Source organism: Rhinatrema bivittatum, chromosome 6, assembly GCF_901001135.1.
Source record: "Rhinatrema bivittatum chromosome 6, aRhiBiv1.1, whole genome shotgun sequence".
NCBI classification, from domain to species: domain Eukaryota; kingdom Metazoa; phylum Chordata; class Amphibia; order Gymnophiona; family Rhinatrematidae; genus Rhinatrema; species Rhinatrema bivittatum.
In genome coordinates this window covers 159,069,000-159,087,741 of record NC_042620.1, presented here as the reverse complement: position 1 = coordinate 159,087,741, position 18,742 = coordinate 159,069,000, and positions in this window count along the sequence as shown.

Genomic DNA, 18,742 nt, shown 5'->3' with positions numbered 1-18,742 from the left:
ATCTATATTGCCTTTTCCAGAGTAAGATCAGTTTGCATTTTTAGCTGCTAAGATAACTTTTTAACCAAAATCCCAGTTACTAATTGCTTCCTGATGAATTTGTTCTTTGGATATTTGAATGGATAGGTATCTGAATGTTCATACAGAGATGAGATGTAGGCCTATGCTGTCTCCCCTTGTCTCTGAGCCTGCTGTTAGAAACACGCACGTTCATGGATGATGTTGCATATTAGAATGAAATGCTCATTAAACTTCTTCATTACAACATCATAATTATTTCTTTCTGCCTCTGCAGCAAAGGTGAATGAGTTGTAAATTTCCTCTGCATCACTGCTCATTGGATAAATCAAGGAACAAACCTGGACTACTTTATGATTCAACTTTCTTTTTTGTGGGCATCCTGAAGCATGAAAAGCACTAAGTATTTCCAGAAACCAAAAACCCGCAAAGACTTTCCTAGATACAAAATGAAACCCACAAAAAGGCACAGTGCAAAACCAAAACTGATAAAGGTGAGTATTAGTAATCTATTCAGTGAGATGAAAACAATATCACCAAAGGTTATATAACCTCCTTCATAACGGAGGTTACCTGGACGACTCAATCATCCACCCTTGGCCTAACAAAGGTGCCATGTATGGTAGGAAACAGAAACACGCCCTTACGATTTTTCAAGCAAACTTTTATAAATTGCAATTAAAACAGCCTATAGGCAGAAATAAGAGAAGAGCACATTGACAGAAGAAAGCCAACCCCCCTGATATTCTATCTACTCTGATCTTCACCAGATCAGACTTAGCTCATTTCTGATACCAAGTCTTGGCCATCAACCATTCATTCATGGAAGAGACTGGAGATGGTTTAGCAAACAGAAACATTTACGCTTAAAACACCACAACAACCGCCTGGCTCAGTCAGCAGGTGCCAGTAATTCCTTGCTTCCTTTCTCCCAGCACCCCCTCATGGCACAGCATTTACTAACAATGTATCTCTTTCATGACAATATTAGCTTAGGAATCCAGACCCCTTAGAAAAGGAAGGGGTCTGAATGGAGGAAGTGAATGGAGGAAGCATGCAGGATGGGGCAGCTTTTGCCAATGTCCTAATGGTATTATCCTCCATGGAGTAGGCTGAGACCAGGCAATGCCTCATTCTAATTGGTAATTAGAAAATGTTAAAGCAATATCCTCTCTCTTTGCAGGGTAGGCAGGTTAAAAAAAGAGGAAGATTTCAAATTTCTCTGTTTGGATTAAATGACCGCTATCAATACATAAGAAAATAAAGCTGTAGTTACACAATGTTAGGTTCCAACTTTGGAGTTACCACCCAGGAAAGAGATCAAGGCGTCATGGTTGTTAATACATGGAAATTGTCAGCTCAGTGTGCTGAGGCAGTCAAAAAGGCAAACAGAATGCTAGGAATTATTAGGAAGGGAATGGTTAATAGAACAGAAAATGTCATAATGCCTCTGTATGACTCCATGGTGAGACTGCACCTTGAGTACTGTGTACAATTCTGGTCGCCACATCTCATAAAAGATATACTTGCACTGGAGAAAGTATAAAGAAGGGTGACCAAAATGATAAGGAGTGTAGAATGGCTCCCCTATCAGGAAAGGCTAAAGAAGTTAGGGCTATTCAGCTTGGAGAAGTAACGGCTGAGGGGGAATATGATAGGAGTACAAAATCATGAAAAGATTTTAATAGGTTAATGTAAATTTGTTATTTACTTTCTTAGATAATAAACAAATTAAGGGCACTCCATGAAGTTAGCAAGTAGCTCATTTAAAACAAAATTATTTTTCACTCAGCACATAGTTAAGCTCTGAATTCATTGCCAGAGGATGTGGTTATGGCAGTTAGTGTTACTGGGTTTAAAAAAGGTTTGGATAAGTTCCTAGAGGAGAAGTCCATAAATTGCTATTAATCATTAAGGAATAGTAACTTGGGATCTGTTTAATGTTTGGGTACTTGCCAGGTACATGTGACTTGAATTGGCCACTCTTGGACACAGGATGTTGGGCTTGATGGAACCTTGGTTTCATCCAAGATGGCATATCTTATATTCTTATAAGCTGTGACCATTTTATCCATCATATCAAGGTGTATGGTTTTGTGTCTATAACTTTTGAGAAGAGGTATGAAAGGCAGCAGAAAGTGGGGTGGGAGGGGGTGATCAGGGGGTTCCATGCTGAACAGTGTGGTGTGCCCATGTTATGTACTGTAAAAGTCAAAAGCAGTCAGTTTGAGTTTCCCAGCATACATTTGCCAAGAATTTGAATGACAAATTATATCAGATCTAACAAAAGCTCCCATTATGAACAAGTTTTTCAGTGAATAACTTTCAGGTAGTTTGGTATATTTGTACCAGGAATGTCACAGATAGTACAACTATCATGCATTTGAAGCTTTCCCAAGTGTTTTCATGAGTGCTGACTGTCAGGCTAGATCCTAAGGTTAACAATAGGTTTTGAACACTTTGAACACAAATGTTTTGCAAGTTATCACATTCTCTCAGTAGTTCAGGGTCAGCTTGCCTTCCGCACTGGAAAATTACCAGTCATATCTCCAGCAGATGTTCAACATCCATTATATTGGAGGTAGGGAAGAATGTTTCAAGTTAAAAGCCAGAATTCTGTGGAAGGATTGTGTGTTCTGTGAGATTACTATTTAAGATTTACTACTATTACATTTTTCAGATACTAGAGGTTCTGTTTTTAGTAAGATTTTTCTCATTCTGCTCTCTGACAACAGTCTTAATGACAAGGCTCAATATTTTTTAAAGATGAATCTTTTTTTTTTTACTAATTGCATTGCATTGAGCAGTGCTTAGATACCTATTTCATTCAGATTGTCAAATGTAACATTGAAGGTGTGTGCAGCAATCCTTTCACCTCTGTATTCAGATTAGTTGCACAACTGTCAAAATGAGTAGGGCAATTTTATTGTTTTCAAATGTACAAGGCAGGAAAGGAAGAGAAATAATGAGAGAGCACAGCCATAAGAGCCTGGTTTCAGCTGAGATATAATATTGTAAATCACCCTTCCCAGTGGTACTGGCAAACTTGCTTTTCTCATTAGCATCCTCAGGTCATGTTGCAATGCAATTCAGCTGGGACTGATGATGGACACTACTGGATAATGTTTGGATTCTGTAGGCCTAATTCTGCCCCAACACTGATGTATTTAACTGGTACTAAATTCTGGTTTGCAAAATTCTTCAATAGCTCAATTTGCCCCTGAAGTAAGATTTGTCATCATGTTTGGTTCAAACTGGGCTCAGTAAAATGTCTCAATAGTTCTTTCCATAGAATACGCATAACAGCCTGACTGCTTTTGTAAATGGAAAGCCATCAACTTGGTGGACCCTGATTTGGTAGTGGGCAAAGCTATGAAACACTACTAAAGGCAAGAATAATTTAGTACATTGAAACAAGTAGATTATGGGAACCCAGACAACATGGTGTCACGAAAGGAAGTTCCTCTGGAATAAGCTTAAAATCTTTGAAGAGGTGATACAATTGATAGATCAGAAAGGAGCGATGCATGTTGCGTAGCTGAACTTCAGTAGGGTTTCTGATAATGTTCCAAATAGAAGACTGATTAACAAAATACGGAAACCAGTCAGTATGGGAATGGGACAGAAAGTGGTTAATTGGGTGAAGAACTGATTAAACAGGAGAATGCAGGCTGATGGTCAATTGAATCCACTCTGATGAAGGTAAGTGACCATTGGTGAAACCATAGGGATTGGAGCTAATGTCTGTTCATTAAGATACCTTTTATTAAAGAGATTGCAGAGGCACTTGAGATAAAACTATGCCTTTTTTTTTTTTTGGATGACACAAAAAATCTTTAATAGGATAGATACTGCAGGAGTGGAGTAAAAAAAAATGAAGGAAATCTAAAAACCCTCAGCAAAAATGGTCAATGATTTAGAAGCTGTGCTTCATTGGAAAAAGTGTAAAATTGTATTGGGGGTACAAAAGCCTGTTAGCAATGTCTCACTTATAAGGGCAAGAACTGGAAACTGTTGTACAGTAAAGAGACATAGCAGTGATCATCTTAAATGATCTGAAGGTTGCCAGTCAGGGTAATAAAGTAGCAGAGAGAAAGCTAACAAGAATTTTAGGTGCATAAGAACAAGTATTACAAGCAGGAATAAGTTCCCTAGTGAGACCCCACTGTGGATGTGCATTAGTTTCAAATGAGTAGGTAAAAAAATGAATCAAGTCCAATTTTATTTTTCAGGGGTCCCCAAAACAAATGGAGAGGGGCTCCTAAATTAAACAAATCCTATTTGTTTCATTAGTTTTGAATAAAATGATTTCTAAAATCATTTAAAATCAATGGGCTCATAGAAATCAATAAGAGAGCAATAGGTGTATAGTTAGGAATTGATATAAAGTATAAGGCAGCTAGCCAGCAGACATGAGTAAGAAGGACATGTTATCTAGGAGACAACAGGGATGACATATCACAGTGAAGCATTTTTCCAATCCAACATATCGCTGTGCACTGGATACAATGACGTTGATCTTGAAAACTGAGCATGTCAGAGATTATGTGTATTCTTTCTAAAGGAATTGTCTGTGAAGGAGAATGCTGTTTGAGCTTTTTCTGAGTTCCTAGGAGGTCGATATTCAAAAGCTAATTAGCTGGAAATATCTGGCTGCCACTTAGATGGTTAAGTCACTTATCTGACTAAGGGGGTTATTTTCCAACTCATGTTATGGCATTTTCGCATGCAAAAAGATCCATAACATAATGCTAACTTTTAGAAGGAGAGAGAGAGAGAGCCTCTAGTGATACCCTAGTAAGCAGTTATTTATGCTACTATAGGAGGCCCACCTAGTAACTCGTGGTGAGGTTTAGGTAGTAGTGTAGGGGTTAGGGGTCACTTTGACATGCAGAGTGAGATGTACGAACAGAACAGTACACTCTTGTGAAGATTTGATGTCCTTCAGAGTGAGGAAACTCACACAACGATGAGATTTGTACAATGTTCTCTCAACCAAACTTGATGTTGCCCAGGTAGAGAGTCCATTAAGCTAGGTTGAGAGAACATTATACAAATCTCATCGTTTGGTGAGTTTCCTCACTCTGAAGGACATCAAATCTTCACACGCGTGTACTGTTCTGTTCGTACATCTCATTCTGTATGTCAAAGTGACCCCTAACCCCTACACTACTACCTAAACCTCTCCTCGAGTTATTAGGTGAGCCTCCTTTAGTAGCATAAATAACTGCTTACTATGGTATCCCTAGAAGCTCTCTCTCTCTCTCTCTCATTCTCACTCTCACTCTCCTTTTAAAAGTTAACATTATGTTATGGACCCGTACACCATACACTACTACTTAAACCTTACCTCAAGTTACTAGGTGGGCCTCCTTTAGAGATATAAATAGATAACTACTAGAAAGGCCTTATGGATAGTCGCTCTCTCTCACATATCTGCCTAAGTAGTGGCTTATTTGGGGATAGACAGCTATGTTTTCAATATCTATCCTAAATAACTTTTCCTTATAGGGGAGCTGTTCCATCTGCTTTATCATTTTAGTTGCCCTTCTTCAGGGCAACTATATCTTTTTTGAGATGTGGAAACCAGAACTATAGACAGTACTCAAGGTGTGGTCTCACCATGGAGCGATGCAGAGGCATTATGACATTTTCCGTTTATTCACCATTCCCTTCCTAATAATTCCTAACATTCTGTTTGCTTTTTTGACTGCTGCAGCACACTGAGCTGATGGTTTCAATGTATTATCCACTATGATGCCTAGATCTTTTTCCTGGGTGGTAGCTCCTAATATGGAACCTAACATCATGTTACTTCTGCATGGGTTATTTTTCCCTATATGAAACACATTGCACTTGTCCACATTAAATTTCATCTGCCATTTAGATGTCCAATCTTCCAGTCTCGCAAGGTCCTCCTGCAATTTATCACAATCTGCTTGTGATTTAACTACTCTGAATAATTTTGTATCATCTACAAATTTGATTACCTCACGCATCATATTCCTTTCCAGATCATTTATAAATATATTGAAAAGCACTGGTCCAAGTCAGATCCTTGAGGCACTCCACTGTTACCCTTTTCCACTGAGAAAATTGACCATTTAATCCTTCTCTCTGTTGCCTGTCTTTTAACTAGTTTCTCAATCTGGCCTATTACATCCTTCAGGTTCACAGTGATTTGATTCAGTTCATCTGACTCATCACCCTTGAAAACCATCTCCGGAAATGGTATCTCCCCAAGATCCTCATTAGTAAACACAGAAGCAAAGAATTCATTTAGTCTTTCTGTAATGGCCTTATCTTCCCTAAGAGCCCCTTTAACCTCTTTGTCATCTAATGGTCCAACCGATTCCCTCACAGGTTTCTTGCTTCTAATATATTTTTTAAAGTTTTTATTACAAGTTTTTGCCTCTACCGCCAACTTCATTTCAAATTCTCTCTTCGCCTGCCTATCAATGTTTTACACTTAACTTGACAATGCTTATGCTTTTTCCTATTTTCTTCAGATGGATCCTTCTTCCAATTTTTGAAAGATTTTTTTTTTTTGTGGCTAAAATAGCCTCTTTCACCCCACCTTTTAACCATGCCGGTAATCGTTTTGCCTTCCTTCCACCTTTCTTAATGCGTGGTATACATCTGGACTACACATCTAAGTCTATATTTTTTTAAAATGTCCATGTCTGTTGAACGCTTTTTACCTTTGCAGCTGCACCTTTCAGTTTTTTTCTATTTTCCTCATTTTCTCAAAGTTTCCCTTTTGAAAGGAATAGCCTAGTGGTTAGAGCATTGGGCTATGAACCAGAAGATCAGCGTTCAAGTTCCACTGTCATTCCTTGTGACCTTGAGCAAGTCACTTTACCCTCCATTGCCTCAGGTACAAACTCAGGCCTGGATTTATTAAAATGCATTAAATATCACATGCAATAGGAAAAGGGGTGTGTTTTATGGTAACAGGCCATTTATTGTAAAGTGTGCTATCTTAGTGCTTTGCATAGATATTACTGCAAACTGCAATAACTTTTTTGCACTAAGTACCAATTGTTGCAATTCATACCTACAACCACTGGGGAGAGGGAGAGAGAGTGAGAGTGAGAGAGAGAGAGAGACTAACTATATGGTCCTCATACTAGATAGGTATTTATACCTCTATAGGAGGCCCACCTAGCTACTCGAGGTGAGGTTTAGGTATTAGTGTAGGGGTTAGGGGCCACTTTGACATGCAGAGTGCGATGTATGAACAGAGCAGTGCACTCTGGTGAAGATTTGATAATCTTCAGAGTGAGGAAACTCATCTTTGGGTGAGTTTCCTCACTCTGAAGGTCATCAAATCCTCACAAGAGTGTTCTGTTTGTACGTCTCACGTTGAATGTCAAAGTGGCCCCTAACCCTTACACTAATACCTAAATCTCACCTTGAGTAGCAAGGTGGGCCTCCTATAGAGGTATAAATGCCTACCTAGTATGAGGGCCTTATAACTAGTCTGTCTCTCTCAAAATGCTATTTGCAAAAACATCACAAAGTGCAATAAAGCCATATCACAAATGAAAAAGGTGTAGTTAAAGCTGTGCAATATGGCATTGCAAAGCCAGCCCCTTTGGCCAGAAACCCCTCCCCTTTTCCTAATTTGCATCACACCATGCGTTATGGTATTTTCACATGCGTTAAAGGTGCTTTTCGCATGCGAAAATGCCATTTAGCACTTTTGATAAATGACCCCCATAGATTGTAAGTCCCCTGGGATAGGGAAATACCTACAGTACCTGAATGTAATCTACTTTGAAATGCTGAAAATAGTGTGAAAAGCGCAATATAAAAATAAATAAAAAAGATGCTCAACAGAAGCCATTTACTATACTAAATATCATAAGAGTTTAAAGTAGGAAGAGAGAACTCATGCAAAACCACAAAATCAGGAACTGTAACAGTTAGAGTTCAGGTACAGAATATGAGAATTTTTTAATGTAATGCTCCCTTTACCACTCACCTCATGAGGTGTTCCTGGGTCCAGGACCAACCTGGCGTGAGCCCCCCTAGGAGAGACTCCATCAGTCCTCACTTTCTTGGTGACTGGTGCCTCCACCAGGGGAAGAAGGTGTTAGTGGGTGGGATTTCCCTGTCTTTTTTCCTAAGTCTCACCCATGTGAAAAGAGGCAACTGGGCTCGTGGGCAGTGTAGGCTTGGGAGTCTGTTTTATCTAAACTGCTGCCATCTCCTCACTTTTGCTCTGCTGAAAGGTCCATGGCAACACTGGGGTCCATGCCCTCCTGGGGACCTGATTCCACCTCCCAGTCTGATGCTGGGGTCCACACCTTTTTTGGAGACCTGACTCTGCCTCCTGGAATGCTGCTGTCCACACCCTCCTGGGAAACCTGACTGCACCACTGGACATGCCACTGGGGTCCACGCCCTCCTGGAGGATTGTTTAGTCTGCTGCTGGGATCCATGCCCTACTGAGGGCCTGCTTGATCTGCTTCTGGGGTTCCCTTTTTCAAGGAGGACCCAGGGTTACCTCCCGATCTGCCAATGGTGTCCACGCCCTCCTGGGGAAACCACCTGATCTGCCATCAGAGTCCACACCCTCCTAGGGAACAACTCAATCTTCCACTGGGTTCCCGTTGCTCAAGGGGGAACCAAGCTCACTTCCTTTGGTAGGAGAGCTTTTCTTGGCTAGAGTTTACAGCTCCACTAGGCATCTAGTATGTATAGTGTTAAGTGTTTCAGGCCCTCCACAGTCTAAGCTTTCAGTGATTTTAGCTCTGCTAACCTCAATGCTAGTCATTCACTGTTACCCAGCCTGGATGGGTCACCTTTTCCTCAGCCAAAAGGCCAAAACTCAGGCAGGACCATGAAAAGAGAATATGTGCACACCCTTCAATCCTACCTGGCTCTTTTTCTTTTCTGTTATCTGAGAACTGGGTACCCAAGTTCTGACACACTTTGTTAGTTTGTTTTCTAGGTCTGTTTTTTCAGTATATTTATCTCATAAATCCCTCTCTCATTCAGAATTCTCCAGTGTAGGACTCTTCCAGTCATGGCTCTGTATGATTTAAAGTAATATTTCACTGCAAGTTACCAACTGTAGTCCAGGGGACTGTGCCTTACAAGTTCCCTTACCTGAGTCTCTGACTCATCTATTCAATGGTCATTTAAGCACCTTCACAGAAAGGGGTCTGGCAACCTTTTCAATCTCATTTTGGGTTTCCTGGGCTGGCAGCTCATGTTACACAGCTTCATTGTCCTCTTTTTTTTCTCTGCTGCAGTTCACTTAAATGGTAGCATGCTCGTTAACCTCCATCTCCTTTGGGAGGTGGGTTTCCATTTTTATTTACTAAATGTGATATCAGTCTCATTTGGAAAGTCCATTTCACAAGAAAATCCAAATTCAACCCTACACCTTCGATGTCTTTGTGCTACTCAACATTTTTTCCATGCCCAGACCTTATATCTTGCAATTCTCTTTGCCATCGTACCCTGATGTCATACCTAAGACCTTACACAGAGTTGCTCTTGCAAGTCTGGGGATGTGTTGGGTTTGGTTCTGGAATAGCATGGTGGACACCACCTCCAGAGTGGCACAGGATGGCATGATGAGGCTAGGACAGACTTAGGCAGTCTGGTGAGGCTGGAGCAAGGCTGGCAATGCTGGAACTCCGGAACAATGTGCAAGGAAGGCCGGAGCTCAGGAACAGCATGCAGGCAAGGCTGGAACTCAGGAATGGAACTGAAACACGGGAACAGAGTGTAGGTAAGAGTGGAACTGGAACACTGGAACAAACTGGAGCTGTGTGCAGGTAAGCATGAACTGGACCTCAGGAACAGACTGGATCTGTGTGCAGGTAAGAGTGAACTGGCTTCCTCCATTCCCTTCCCTCTAGCCTGACCTTCCCACCCCTTCCCCTAACCTTCCCCCCCTAGCTCTACTCTAACCCCCATGATCTTTATTTTACCTTTTGTGCCTGCCAGCCGATTGCCAGCACATGATCTCTGACACAGCGGCAAATGGCCGCTGTGCCAGGAGCCGCTGACCCCGCCCCACCCCAGGACCGCCCATTTCCCGTCCACGCCCTGCCTCTTTTTTCAAGCCCCGGGACATACACGCATCTCGGGGCTTTATGCGCACTGCTGGGTCTTTTAAAAAGAGGCCCGGCGCGCATAACTCCCCTCTGCATGTAAATCCTCCTGGATTTGCGTGCGTAGGTCTTTGAAAATCTGCCCCATAACTTTTTCTGTATTTTCATTGACTAAACTTCCCCCTGAATATAATTGCCTAAAGTTATCTGGCTATTATGTTTGAAAATAAAAAGTTAGATATATTAGTTATCCAGATATTAGGCTGTCATATAGAAAAAAAGAAAAGAAGTAAAGGGGCCTGTGGCCCAATCCCCTCCCTTCCCCTCAAAATTTCAAAGAAGACCCTAAATGGGCCATGCAACCTTCACCCTGAACCGTCCCCATACCCCCAATATTGAAAACCCCCTTTTGGGAGCAAAGTTAAGTCATTTACCTGCTCCCAAGCTCCATTGCTCCCTCTGTCATTAGTAGTGCTGGAGGAGTAAACTTGCCGCAATCTGCAGTACTAGCCAGTAATCCGACCACAAAAGGCTGGATACCTTTACACCTGCTCTGAAGCAGCCCTAAGATATCCAAATAACTTATCCAGTTATAGTTCAAAATCGGCTAAGTTAACCAGATAACTCTTCCCTGAAACACCTCCAGAATGCCTCTTTTTAAAAGAACTTTATATTTTTTGTATTTCACAGCAACACAAGACAAAACTTGTTGAAAGAAAAAGCCAAGATTTCAAAGTACAACCATCAAGAAATCAAATAAGGGAAAATTACAATAATCCCAGCTAATAGCCCACAATATTATTGCGTGGTGGGGGAAGAGAAAAAAAAAATAGATGACAAGAAGAACAATTGTAAAAAAAACATAAAGGAAATAAGAAATGGCATGAGTGACCACACTGTGGCATATATTAAACACACAGCCATCTCTTATTCCTCCCATGGATACGTTACTAAATTTCTTCATGCCAAGGAAAGGCCAAAGTTATCCTAGTTCCAAAACATGCACGCGTGGCCTACATGTGCACACGCTACCCGGCGCGCACATGTATGCCCGATTTTATAACATGCGTGCGCAAGCGCACGCATGTTATAAAATCTGGGCTCAGCACGCGCAAGCGGTGCACAATTGTGCACCTTGTGCGCGCCGAGCCCTATCTGAGCCCCGCTGCCGTCCCCTGTTCCCTCCGAGGCGCTCCAAAATCGGAGCGGCCTCGGAGGGAACTTCCTTACCCCCCCCACCCCACCTTCCCTTCCCCTACCTTCCCCGCCCTTTCCCCCCTACCTTTGTTGCTTTCTTTTTTTGGTTTTAAAACTTATTTCAGCCCTGGGGCTGAAGTAAGTTGTGCGTGTTGGCCAACTGCCGGTGCACGATCCCCGGCCCAGCAGCCGTGCAGAGGTCTCTGGCCACGCCCCACCCCAGACCACCCCTTTTGTAAAGATCCGGGACTTACACGCGTCCTATGGCTTTATGTGCGTCGCTGGGCCTTTTGAAAATAGGCCCGGCGCGTAACCTTTTGAAAATCCGTTCCCTTGAGCGTAAGATACCAAGCATGTGCAGGGGTGATACAAAAGAAAGAATGCCCCAAGAGCTCCAGTTTTTTTGCTGCATTATCACAAACTGTCTCCTCCTTTCTTGAGTAGTTTTAGAAACATCAGGAAAAATCAGAGGCCTTTTGAGTTATCTAAGTCTAGCCTAAACACAGAGGCCAGCAGATTGGCCCTATTGGGCTCTGTGTTCACCATATTTTCAAGAACTGTGAAATTCAAATCTGCATTTCCATTAGCCTCAGCAGAAGTCTCAGTTGTATTCACATTCATAAGAACATAAGAACATGCCATAATGGGTCAGACCAAGGGTCCATCAAGCCCAGCATCCTGTTTCCAACAGTGGCCAATCCAGGCCATAAGAACCTGGCAAGTACCAAAAAACTAAGTCTATTCCATGCTACTGTTGCTAGTAATAGCAGTGGCTATGTTCTAAGTCAACTTAATTAATAGCAAGTAATGGACTTCTCCTCCAAGAACTTATCCAATCCTTTTTAAACACAGCTATACTAACTGCACTAACCACATCCTCTGGCAACAAATTCCAGAGTTTAATTCTGTGTTGAGTGAAAAAGAACTTTCTCCGATTAGTTTTAAATGTGCCCCATGCTAACTTCATGAAATGCCCCCTAGTCTTTCTATTATCTGAAAGAGTAAATAACCGATTCACATCTATCCATTCTAGATCTCTCATGATTTTATTTTATTTTATTTTATTTTTTTTATTATTTATTTATCAATTGTACAAGTTTAATTCAAGAATACTTGAAATGAAACATTTACACTTCACATAGTTTGATAATCCAACAATTAAATCAACTTCTTAATTACAGAAATATTTATCTAGCATTTAATAACTCATATTTTCTTCCTTCAAATCAATGAAGTGAAGTGTATTTTAGCCCACAAATTGGATCCAAGAATCTCACAACCTAAAGAAATTATAATAAAACACTAATTCTAGCATAGGGGAAGTTACAATTTTTATTCATAGACCTTTTAATTCGCCTCTAGAAGTTTGCGTCAAGTCACAGGAGAGGAGGACGCAGATCTCTCATGATTTTAAACACCTCTATCCTATCCCCCCTCAGCCATCTCTTCTCCAAACTGAAAAGTCCTAACCTCTTTAGTCTTTCTTCATAGTAACAGGGGCAATTAAATGCCTTTTTGATTGGGGAGGGCCAACCAAGCTCCAAAGCTAACTCAGCCCCAAGCTCCACCCACATAGCCAATTCCAATTTTTTCACTTTACATTTACTTTTAATATCATTCTATCTTACGAACATTCTTCACATACTGTAAATCATAAAGCACAGTTATTCATTCTGAGACCAATTAAATGTTTGATGCTAGAAAACCAGACATTGTGCTTAAGGAGAAAATGACAAAAACAGCATAAATAATAGAAGTGTCAGTACTAAGTTACTATTCTGTACTATGTATGGAGAGAAAGAAGGTCATTAAGTACCGAGAAATGTGATCTGTGACCAAGAAAATGTGGCCTAAAGATACAGAAACAGTCCTATTTGTTTGGGTTTCACTCAGCTAATTAAAAACTTGCAAGGTCACCTTGATATGTTGCCTGTATATGTAACACCTTAACAAGATACAGCATGAAGCTGTTTGGCACAATGCAATTATTAAGAAGATCACAGCAGTAAATCTGAGAGACTGAGATCATGCCCAACATACTGTAAACTGGGTTAAGAGAGGTTCATTCTGGTCATTGTATGTTCAAGACAAACCCAGTATTAATCCTGAACCCCAGCTCTGTAAATATATATACTTTGTGACCACAGACCTCCCTACACATACTACCACATACACACCTCTCTAACAGTAAGTGCACAGCAGGATTTTTTCCCCTACACCTCACCTTACAAAGAAAGTCTGTTGTCATCTAAGTAACAAACACAACTTTCCTCCACTATCAGGCACATTGCAAAATACAAAATCCTGGGGAAAAAAAACACTCAGCACATATGTAGTAAACCTGCCATACTACAGCAGCACTAGCTCACAAGACTCCAAAACAAACAGCTCTGTCTAGGTTAGGCAGCACTGCAAATATTACACCAGGCCCTAGAACATCTCCTGTTGGGAACTCTGCTACCGATCCCTATACGGAACTACATGCTAGCAGAATACAACTTAGTGACACATGCAAATTGAACCTCAACAAGTACAAAATAAGTGATCACAAACTAAAGCAGAATTATGCAGACACAAATTAGAATGGTAATCTCAAGAAGCCAGACTCTGTGTGCAGTGCTACACTGGAGCGCAAGAACCAGACATACATTTCCTTGTAATCTCAGCCAGGCCCCAATCATTGTTCATGTGGGCCATGAAGGCTGTTATTTTACATAACACCCCTCACAAGAAAAATGACAAAGGCTTGGGAGCACTCACATAATACGGTATTCTGTTGGGGAAGCTGAGCCTTTGTCATTTTTCTTGTTTGAGGTGCGTATGGGTGGGGGCAGGAGGGATAGAAAGCATAAGAACATAATACATGCTGTACTGGGTCAGACCAAGGGTCCATCAAGCCCCAGCATCCTGTTTCCAACAGTGGCCAATCCAAGTCACAAACAATAGGAGGATGAGTGGGAACAGGAAGAAGAGAGCAAGAGGAGGGGGATGGGAGGTGGGGACAGATAGGAGAGAGGAAGGAGGCTGAAGAAGGGGGGGGATAGGATAAGGGGTGAGAGACTGAGGGATTGGCGAAGGGGGGGAGGGATGTGGGGTGCTGAAGGAAAGGGAAAGGGAATGGGGAGAAATAAGCTGCTGAAAAATGTAGAAGAGGGAGATAGGAAGAGAGCAAGGCGTGGGGAGTGGGAGAGAGGAGGGGGGGAGGTGAAGGGGAAACAGAAAACAAAGAGGAGAGGTCTGGGTTACAAAGAGAGGTCTGCTCCAAGAAATGAATAAAGGCTTTGCAGCCCCAACATAATATGGCACGGTGTTGTGCCTGCCGATCCTTTGTTGTTTTTCTTGTGGGGATAGGGTATAGGTAGGGATGGGGTGGGGTGGCAACAGGAGGGAGAAGAAAGGGCAATCCCCTCCCTCATCTCCTTCATCTTACCTGCCCACAATCCCCTTCACTCTGACTCCCTCACAATCCCCTCATGTCTTCACCCCCCCCCCACAAGATCCTTCATCCATATTATGCCTTCTTTTCACCAATAGCCCCCTGTTCTTCTCTTCCCCAGCATCTGTTTTTCCTATTTTTTCCCCTTTCCCCAGCTGATTTCAATTTGAATTGCATGGGAGGAAGAGTAGTTTAGAAGTGCCATTAGCACAATCACTGCCATCCTGCTGCTGACCACAAAAGAGGGAGGTTGGGGTGGCAAAACATCTGTCTGTGTGGGGGAGGGGGGGGGAGAGGAATTGTTTCTTCACCACCTTCCCCATTTCCCCTGCAGTTTATAACTGTGAGCCAGCCCAGTGGCTCAAATTATTATTTTTTATTTACTTGGCACGCTGCCCTTTTATACTGCAATCCTGAGGCAGTGTGGAAGCCATTCAGGGTAGGGTCCCAGCCTGATCCCATTATTATTTTTAGGCGCATTGAAGACAGGAAGGAAGCATTCTTTCATTCACCTGCTACTGCTCCTTTTCACCTGTGCAGGAACTGCAAATAGGTTCAAATTTCACCAGCAGCGCTTCCTGTAGGCTGATCTTGTGCTTCGTGAGATCAGCCTACAGGAAGTGCCCTAGCAAATTTTGAACCTATTCAGTGCCAGCACTGATGGAAAGAAGTTAGCAGTGGCATCCGAAGGATGGGCTCCATTGCTCTTTTTGCTTTTCCACTGGGGTAGGTCCAGTGCCATATGAGGTGCATGTGAGCAACCACTTGAGGAGTCTGTGCAACCACTTGTCTGGAGGAGCAGAGAGAGTTGCAACCTGAGCCAGCTTGCCTTTGCCAGTGGAAATTTGGGGGTGGGAGCACCATGGCACCTGCGGCCCCCACCCATTCTGACTCCTATGATTGGTAAATAAAACAACTTATTCAAAAATGGAATTTCATCAGCAGACATTAGAAGAATGTCCTTTAAATATTTTACATAAAGATCCAAAGGGGAAAGAATAGTGACCTTAGGAAAATTAAGGAAACATAGATTTAATTGATGGGCTTGGTTTTCACTATATTCTATGCATCCATTAACCAGCCCCAAGATAACATTAACTGGTTTTAAGTTTTTTGAGTCCAATATCCATTTCCTTAATCTTCCCTTTGATATCCTTAATTTCAACCTCCTACTTCCCCACCAGGGCCTTAACAGAATCATTTAACTTAATTATATCTTTAGTAGAAGAAGTTATACCAGAGTCCAACCTTACCAATACTGCCCAGGCGGCATCTAAACTAACCACTGGAGGTTGGGTTAGAGGAGGAAGAAACTCATGCTTCTGAAGCACCAGAGGAGTTCAAGTGCCCTCATCAGCAGAAACTTCAAGTCGATCTTCCCTCTGCAAGGCCACATTCAGGGTGCTCAAACCATTTGAGTCTACCTCCCACACTGATGTCCTCTTTCCTCCAACCAGACTCTACAAACGCAGCAGATCGAAACTCTGCAGCATCACAATTAACCGCCAAGGAAGACTCAATACCTGTATGGAGCCTTCTTGAAAACAGGGGGAGAGAACATAGATGGGAGAGAGAGACCCTTTCTTTAGCCAAGAAATCTTCTTCTCCATCAACCTTGGCAATGGAGCATTCCTCTGAAGGAGCCAGAGGATGCTCCAGGAACCCAATTATCTTCTGCAGAGCCATTAGAGTTGAAGAAGCTTCAGTTTAAATTCTAATTGTCCCCTTGTGCTTACAAGGCATCTTAAATGAAGTAGCAAAGACACAAAACAGGTAAAATTCAAGAAACAAGTAGAGTCAAGACCAAACCTAGAGTAGTGCCATCATCTTAACTCCTCCCTTGCAAATGCCTCGGTTTTTTTTATTCAGCTGGATAATGATTTATCCAGCTAAAATCTAGTCAGATAAGGGGCTCAATGGCTTTGAATATTGACCTCAAAGGGAAAGGGGTATATGATAAGAATATTCAAATGTAACCCCTGGGTTGGTTGTACCTGGATAGTGGTACCAGAGACCATATCTTGAATACAGTTTCAGATGGCAAACTTCTCATAATGTTAAATGCTGTCAATTGCAGGTTCCCTGAGTGTGTGTGTATGTGTGTGTGTGTGTGTGTGTGGGGGGGGGGGGGGGGATACTTTCAAGGTCCTTACAATGCAACACTTAAATCCCAGTTTCAAGTTATTCTATACAGCACTGATGGCAGCAGCGCTGATGAGTGTTAAAATCATTATGCAGTAAGAAGCACACTAAAAGCTGACTTTGGTTTCCAAAAATACTGTTTCTGATATGTTGTGAAATGATGAAAGAATCGTTACAGCTGTTTGATTCACTTATCAATGTTACAAGTGTTTTAAATACATTTGTGACTTCTTACAGTCTTGTTGAAAGTTGAAGCCAATTGATTCTGTCTTTAATTTGATGTCTCTCCCATCCCACCCCACTAATACAGGGCAAATGTAGTGCTTCCCTCCCAATGTAGGTGCCATATTAATAATGAAATCCATTTTTGCAGTTATTTATCTCCTACCTCTCCATGCGTATTCTCCTCTGAGCTCATGTCCTCCTCACAGTACCTGAAAGGCACCAGGTATTTTCCTCTTTTCCCTTTTAGTATCAGAACGATACTCCTGTTACTCATCTCCTAAAATCTCCAGTAGATATTCTTATATCCTGTTGAGGGTCTATCCCAGCTCCTTTATTCTCTCTCTCCTTCTTCACCTCTGGATGGCTAAAAGTCATCCCTCCTCTGGATACTGACAATCTACAAGTTCCTTCTTGATGAAAGGACTTCTCCCTTTTGATGTCAGAGCAGCAACAAACAAACAAACAAACAAACAAATAAATAAATAAATAACTTACCTGAGTCCATAGTTAATGGGTACTCAAAACTCAAATAATTCAGCAATAAAAATATACAAAAGACAGAGAGGGTGGAAAGAAACTCCCATATCCACAGAAAAAAGGTTCCATGGAGGCATTAAAAGTTAAACAGAAATATTAGCAGGCAGTCAGGGGATGTTGCCCCTGGGAAGGACACAGAAAAGTTCACACCCTAAAATCATGGTCTGACTTTACATACCAGAGAAACCTACCAAATACTCCCTCCCACAAGGTGGATCTACCTACCCATACTTTCACTGAGTTTCCTCCCCACCCAAATGGTACATTTCTGACAGACTCTTAGTAGAGATCTGACAGATGTTTAAACAAATATTTAGCAGGATTCAATACAGTGCAAGAAGATACAATTTTCCATGGAAAAAAATTCAAGGATATAAAGATCATGATATGAAGTTGGAGAGAGGATGGCTCAGATTAGTAGATATTTAGACTTATCCACATATGCAAGTTAGCTGGATAAGACTTATCTAACTAACTTACATGGGATATTCAACAGCATGACTATGCTGCTGAATGTCCATGTACAAAACACTTCTTAGCCGGATAATTCTTATCCAGCTAAGTTTTATCTGCTCTATAGTAGGTCTAACTTATCGGGTTAACTTAACCAGATAAGTCCAAATATTGGCACTTATCCAGCTAAGTAGCACTGCCTGGTTATTCCCATTTCCCTTCCTTGTCTTATCTGACTATCTACTTAACTAGATAAGTGGCTTATCTGGCTAAGTGGTGATTACAGAGCATAGCCGGATATTCAGCAGCTGACACATAGCCAGATAAGTCACTACTTATCTGGCTAAGTAGCTTTGAATATTAGGCTCAGAGTAAATGTTTATTTACTAAGGAGGTAATTTTTAAGAAAATGTACATATGTAAAACTGGGTTTTACACCTGTAAAGAAAATTTATGTACATAAACGAGCTTTTGAAAATTGCTGCGATATATGCTACTTTTCTATCCGTAAATTCTTTTGAAAATTACCTCCATAGGGTTTTCTCCTATTCTGTGTCTATGGGGGAAATGTTTAGTAAATCAGCCTTAAATATAGCCAAATCCTGCTTTATGAAAAGGATATAGATGCTTGGAATAGTCTATAACAAAGGTAAGGGAAACC